The sequence below is a fragment of the Hibiscus syriacus genome, unplaced genomic scaffold (assembly GCF_006381635.1).
Source record: "Hibiscus syriacus cultivar Baekdansim isolate YM2019G1 unplaced genomic scaffold, ASM638163v2 tig00005974_pilon, whole genome shotgun sequence".
NCBI classification, from domain to species: domain Eukaryota; kingdom Viridiplantae; phylum Streptophyta; class Magnoliopsida; order Malvales; family Malvaceae; genus Hibiscus; species Hibiscus syriacus.
In genome coordinates, this window is record NW_024062076.1 from 2,805,876 (window position 1) to 2,813,743 (window position 7,868).

Sequence of the window (7,868 nt, forward strand, 5' to 3'; positions counted from 1 at the left end):
GGAAAAATGTTTTTGGACTTGATTGAATTTGTTCAAAGTTTTTAAAAAATAATTCAAAGTCTATTAAACTAGAATTTGAGCACAAAATAATTTTTCTGGTAAGTAGTACAGATGTTGGTCTTATAGTATCAATACTACATGAACAATATCGATATTGTTCATGTGTTACCGATACCAAAGGTAAGAGAAGTATCGATACTCTCTAGGTAGTATCGATACTACCAGTTGTTTTCCAAATTGCTAAAATTCCAGAATGCAAAATAGGTACCAATACTCAAGGGGGTACTGATATTACTTACACAATAGTATCGATACTGGTTAGGCCCAATGGTATTTAACGACTAGTTTATTAAAATATTACAAATATAGTACCGATACTCATTAAGGAGTACTGATACTCCCTGTCTTGGACAGTTTTTTTTACATAAAATTAATCCCCAACGACTAAAAATGGCCACAAACTCATTCCAACATATAAAAACAAGTTGAGGACACTTGAAGAATGTTACCATCATCTATCCAATCAATCATACACAAGAGAAAAGTTTTTCAATCTTTACTTTTTTATTTCTCTTGTAAATATTTGTGTTTTGAGCTTAATTGTATCCATAGGTTTTGTTTTTGTGAGCTTAAATCTTGTAAACACATTCCTTTTGAGAGGTTTATCTTATTTACATCTTATTCCTTTTGTAAAGGGGATTGATTCTAGCTTAGCCTGTGAAAAGCTAGGGAGTTGTAAATGTTATCTCTTTGTCATGTAAAAAAGAAAGAATAAGTTAGTGAATTTGTTAAAATATCCTAAGTGAGGAGCTTAGGTAGTGGATGTAGACTTGGTTGAGAAGTCGAACCACTATAAATCATTATGCCAATTTTCCTAACTTTTTTACTCCTTAATCTCAAAAATTCAATTCACCCCTTTTTGGCAAATCATTCAGTTGATCCATTGAGCTTCATCGAAATCCTAACAGTATATATTTTACTTTTGTATTAAATTATTAAATATATTTTTATTTTTTATCTTAACTTAAAAATAAATTTTATTTTTTATCTTAACTTAAAAAATACATTTCATTCTTATTTTAACTTAAAAAAATATTTTAGTTTTATCTTAACTTAAAGATATGATTTATATTTTATTCTTATAAAATTTTAAAATTAAGATAAAAATAAAAGATATTTTGTAGCTAAGATAAAATAAAATATATTTTTGTAGCTAAGATAAAATAAAATATATTTTTTAATTAAGATAAAAATAAAATATATTTTTAATTAAGATAAAAATAAAATATATATTTTTTATAATTAAAATAAAATAAAATATTTTTTTATAATGAAGATAAGAATAAAATATATTTTTAAATTAAAATAAAATGTATACTTAAGTTAAGATAAGAATAAAATATATATTTTAAGTTAAAATAAGAATAAATTATTTTTGATAATTTAAGGTAAGAATATAATATATTTAGTACTTTAAGTTAAGGATATATGTAAAAAGTTAAAATAAAAATATGATATGTTTTTAAAACTTAAAATAAAAATAAAATATATTTTTTTGATTAAGATAAGAGTAAAATAGGTTTAATAATTTAAAATAAGAAAAATGTTATTTTGAATCAAAAGAAAGCAAGCCATTCAAATATAAAACCAATTGTGTGATACAGTTGTAAAGCAATGAAACAAAACCCAAATGGTTTCCAGCTGTGCAACAATAAAGAAGCTAAATGAAATGTGTTCCAAGAAACATAAACGACAGAAAATTAAAAATGCTAGCTTCTATCTCTCTCGCACCATCACCATATCTATATGAAATGTTGAATGCTAAGGATGAAACGAAATGAGATAGAGCCTAAGTAGAATGAAGATTGAAGATCGATCTTTAAGGCGGGTCCAACCACCGACGATCGGCTGCGACTTGATTTTCGACACATCTGGGGGCGTCTTCAACCCATAAACGATCTTCAGATCCCAGGTCCTTGCCTGCTGCCAATAAATGGGCGGCCTGGTTACCATCACGCGGAGTGAAACGGATAGAACATGTTCGGAGTGTTGTAGCTCGATTTCGTGTGTCCTAGATTGCGCTGATAACCGATCGGTCAAGTTCCGATGAGGCTAGTTTATCGATGACTGACCGGGCGCCTCCTTAAAAAGCTACGTCCTGAAGTCTTAGATCAAGTGTAAATTCCACAGCATGCACAGCTACATTCACCTCTGCCTGAAAGATTGAGGTAACCCTTATCGCCTTCCTTCGGCATGCTCCTATTATGAAACCCTATATGTTGCGCATGACCACTCCTGACCAGGATTGATTTTGTTGTTGCATGTAACTTGCGTCGCAATTAGCTTTAAAAATCGGTGAAATGGGAGGCTTCCAACAAACTGCAGTAAGCACCAGGGCACCTCGAAGATTTGTGTTTGCTCTTATGAAATCTAGACATTAAGTTTGAACCAAGGTAATAATTTCCTCAATTCTTAGCTTTATGACCTCATGCATAAACTTGTTCCTAGCAAACCATGCCCAAATTGAGTCAATCGATCAGATGAAATAGTTAAGAGGTGTGAATTGGTAATTAAAATTGTTGTGCAAATTTATCTAAAATAAAAATATTTGCAAATCGTTTTAGAATGGTTCGACTTTCTCAATTAATATCTACGTCGACTTCCTTAGCTATCCACGCTAAGTATTTTTTACAAATTCACTAATTTGTCTTTCTTTTAATGACAAAGAGTAACCTTACAACTCCCTTAAGAATTATATCTCAAATTATTGAGACATGCTCTCTCAAAGAGAAAATTACAAATTTTGTAAACTTAGAAGAAAAACTTCACAAGATAAAATTATTTGTACAATTCTATAACAAAGAAAGAATACTAAAAAAATAAATACAATTGAGTACAAATGATATTCTTGAAAACAAAATGAATACTGAATGAATGTTGGCTTGATTTGCTCAAACAATAAGTTTAAGGTTTTCTCTCTTTCAATTTTTTCTCAACACTTAATCACCAATGGCTTCAAGATTTGTTTAAATACGTCTTGAATGAATACTGAACGTTGGGGATGATCATTGAGTTAATAAAGTTGTATGTTTTCCACTTCAAAAAGCTGTTGGGGAGCGTATGTGTATCGGTACTCTACTAAGGGGTATCGATACTACTGTTAAAAATTTAAATATTTCGACTGTTACAACCCAATGGTATTGTTATTGTCCAAGGAGTAGCGATGCTACTTTGTATAGTAGTATCGATACCGATCATCGGAGTCAAAACGAAAGAGGTAGTATCGGTACCGTGATCATAGTATCGGTACTACTATAGGCAATGATATCGATACCGTGTAGGGTATCAATATCTATTTTACATTCGATGTTTTGGGGTATCGATAATGATAAGGATAATGATAAGGCAGTATCGGTACTATCCTTTTGAAATCTCAATTTTGACTCAATTAACGTTCGAAACATTTTATAAAAATTATTTCAAAATTGCTTTTTTAGAGTGAAACTCAAATTTTCATTTAAGTAAGGACTAAATTATGACATTTTAACAACTATAATCGTTGGAACGGGATGCTTGTTCCATAATATGGGATACATGCAGTTACAATAGATCCCAATGTTGGGATTCTTCACATTCAAGATTGCAGCTTTCTTTCAAGCCATAGGTGATGCTGTTACTGTTGTTGAGAAAAACAAAGGACTAAAATTAAAAAAGCGGTTGAAGTATCGCTCTTAGTATTCTTTATCATTGTTCACTGGGAAATGCTTTGGAGAAGATGACTATAATGCTTATTCTTGTACAATTTCTGTAAAATGCTGTTCTTGTCCATTTATTTGTGATTTCTTCTTGTTCAAAAAAATTTGTACCGAGTGAATAACCAATGAAACAAGTCAAAAAAATTCTGATTTGAGACAGTACGCCAATTATAACCCAGTGCAGGCCACATTAAACGTGCTAGTTGACAGTTTCTAATAATATGAATTACCGATTCCACCACGCCCAAACACAACCCACCCCAAGGATTGCCTGATATACGTTTTGAAAATAAGTTTTGTTTAGTTGGAGTAAAATTACGAGTGAAACGCTACACTTGCAACTTGATCTTTCGTTAACACACACAGGCCCATAATTGATTGAATACGGTTTTAATCAAATTGTTTGCTTCCAATCTCTCCAAGTCTCCATTAACAAATGATAGCCACTTCGAACGCTAAATAGACCCGATTTTTCACCACTCCAAACCAAACAGTCTTCCTGAGCAAACTTTGAAATCGGAATACTCAAAATCAACTCTGCTTCTACCTCGTTGAACAATTCAGCTATCAGATCTTCTTTCCACTCTCTTGTATCCACTTGAATTAAATATTCCACACATTCATCAGCATCATTGTGGCCAGATTCTATCCATCTTAGGAATTTGCTCAGGAGCCAGTAGTCATTCTAAATGGAGATGAAAGACCTCAACCCCACTTTCCATCGCAAACCTCGTAACAATTGTCCCTTTGCACTCCATATGCTCTGCCATACATAGGAAGAGATGAACTGAGAGTGGAATTCATAAAGTTTCCTGAAGGGAAGTACTTTGCTCGGACTAGACGACCTACAAGTGAAGACGGATTTGAAAACAATCTACTTCCCTGTTTGGCTAAAAGGGCGATATTGAATTTAGCCATATCTCTAAAACCAAGACCACCATTTTCCTTTAGAAGAAAAAGATTGTCCCAAGAGCACCAGTGGATCACGCGCCTTCCTTCTGACTTCTACCACCAAAACCGAGCCATAAGCCCCTCCATTTCCTTACAAAGCCCTTTATGAAAAAGAAATAGACATTCATCGCATAAAGAGGAAGAGCTTGTAATATTGATTTAATGAACACTTCTTTTCCTCATTGAGAGAGTGTGCAGACGTACCAACCTCGTATCTAACTTTGGAACTTGTCAAGTAGTTGCACAAACGCACCCCATTTATTTCTACCAACAATTGTTGGGAGTCCCAGATATTTCTCCTGGTTATTTGTATTCATCACACCTAGAATACGTCTGACATCTCTTCTATTTTCATCAATCAGATTCGAACTAAAGAATAACCCAGATTTGTCAAAATTAATCACCTGACCGAAAGAACTACTACCATGCCATAATATCATTTATTTGAGAAGCTAGCCGAGTCGTTACTTCTCCAAATATTAGATTATCATCTGTAAAAAGCAAGTAGGACATCGTCAGTGCCCAATTGTTGATTCAGACTCCTTTAAACTCTTCTAAAGAGTCGGCACATCAAAACAAGGATGAGAAGCCCTCACTACACAAGAGGAAGAGATAAGGGCTAAGCGGATGACCTTGACGTAGGCCACATTGTGGTTCAAAACATTCCCCTACTATTCCATTAATGATAATAGAATAGGACATTGTACAAATACATCGCTGAATAATTTCCACCCATTAATCAGAGAACCCCATTTTCCTCATCATTGTCCAAAGATACGACCATTCCACCATGTTGTACGCCTTACTCATATCTAGTTTCAACATAAAATAACCTGTCTGGCCCTCCCGCTTTCTCTGAAATGAATGAAGTAGTTCTTATGCAGCAATTATGTTATCTGAAATCAGTCTCCCATGTACAAAAGCACTATGTGCCTCGTCATTGCACACACTAAGATGTGACTACATCCGATTCACCACCATTTTGTACACAATCTTGAAGAGAACGTTACATAAGCTGATTGGGCGGTATTGGCTTAAACGGACCTGATTATTCACTTTCAGAAATAGAACAATGTGTGTATGGTTGATTGAGTGCATATCAAAACACCCTTAGAGGAGTCCTATACAAAATTCTTCCACATCAGAACCTATCACATGCCAGAAACGCTGGTAAAAAATGGCCCCTAGACCATCCTCCCCAAACACCTTCAACGGGCACATATCTTGTATTGCACGTGTCACATCTGCAAAGGTAAAATCCCTTAACATAGAGAGGTTAGTTGATTTCGTTACACACGGGGAAAGTTCCTTCAGTACTCTACCATCAATCATAGGATTCGAGGAAGTGAAAAGAGATGAAAAATATTCCATGGCTAACTTTTCCAAACCCGATTCACAATCAATTCTAATTCCATCCTCTGATTCCAGAGAGTTTATTTTTTTCGGCGTTTTCTTTGTGATGCATAGTGATGAAAGAACGATGTGTTATTATCACCATTCTTGAGCCAATTTACACGGGCCCGTTGTTCCTAGTAGAACTCATTTTTGACCGCCTCTAGATTTATAAGCAATCTTGTATGCATAATTTCATCAAGAACATCATCTGTCTGATTAAGATCTAACAGTTGAGACAATTTCCAATTAAGTTCATCAGTAGTGATGCGTTTCAGGCGGTAAAACATTTTTGAATCACAAATCTAGACCATAGCACATAATATTAAGTTTTTTCGGAACCATACATTCCGCTTGATTCCACAATGGAACCACTTCTTTGTAAGAGTCTTCAAATAACCATGACGCTTCAAATTTAAAGTGCCATCTTCTAACAGGTGTCCCCGTTGGCATCGTATTAAGTAGCAACAAGCAATGATTATAGAAAGCATGAGAAAGATACTACATAGAGAAGTTTGGGAACATTCGTTGCCATGTTTAATTCGCTAGACCACGATCTAGCCTTTCCCGTATATTATTTTCAACTCGTTTGCTCCATTCCCAAGTGAACCACGGACCCGTAAAACCTACATCCAATAGTCCACAAACTTCTGTCACTTCCCAAAAAGCTCTCATCTGTCTCTCACTCCAGATTAGTCCCCCTTCTTTTCAAAAGAGAACATGATCTCATTAAAGTCCCCAATTATTATCGATGGAATACTTGAGTTATCATTCAATCGGTTTAATAAATCTCATGAATCTATTCCATTTCTTTCCTCTGGTGCACCATAAAATCCTGTACATCTCCATGTAAAACCGTCTGAATAATTCACTATCAGCATATCAATGTGCGACGTAGAATAAGAATGAAGCGCGACCTCACAATGTTCCTTCCATGCCATACACAGACCCCCTCTCGTGCCTTGAGGATCTACCTCTATCCATTCACAAAACCACACGTAGATCAAACTTTAACCACGTGCGAACTCTGCAACTTTGTTTCTATGAAAAAAACTACAAAAGGGTTTAAGTCTCTCAGTTGTTCTAGAGATGATGAACTGTCTGAGGCTTCCTCCATCCTCGTACGTTCCAGCTAAGAAGTTGCATTGCTTCCAGTTGGTCTGGGATGCCAGACGACCGATATCTCATTATTTCCAACTGTGTTGTCTAGATTTGCTAATAGAGGTGTCGAACTGCTCCGATTCCGTTTAATACTTGCAAGCTTCTCAAGAGAATTTTCTTCCTCAGCTGAAACCATAATTATATCCTCTCCCCCACCCTGTGCCGAACTTCCTGTAATGGCCTTAAAGGTCTTTTCAACCCATTGTTTTGTTGTAACAGTTTTATCCTGGGCTGATTCCTCACTCTGTCACCACTACTCTCCACCGAAAAATCCACCTCAGCTGGTTCCTCTCGCAATCATGGACTAGATGCAATCCCTGACCTTCGAGGCGGAGCTCTGGTGGAGACATCCCATTGAGGAAACAAATCCTTCTTCTCTTTAAGAACGCACAGAGGGCAGAATTGTTCTCCATGACCTAACTTCTTACATAAGAAACAGAAAAGATGAAGCTTCTCATATTGGAAAGTAGCATAGATAAAATTCCTATTTATAAACGTGAGTTTTTCTTCCTCTTCAAAGGTTTACGAACATCAATCTGCACCCTAATTCGAATAGATCCTCTATACACCAATTGAATAGCACACGCATTGTACTAAATGAAAGAGCCA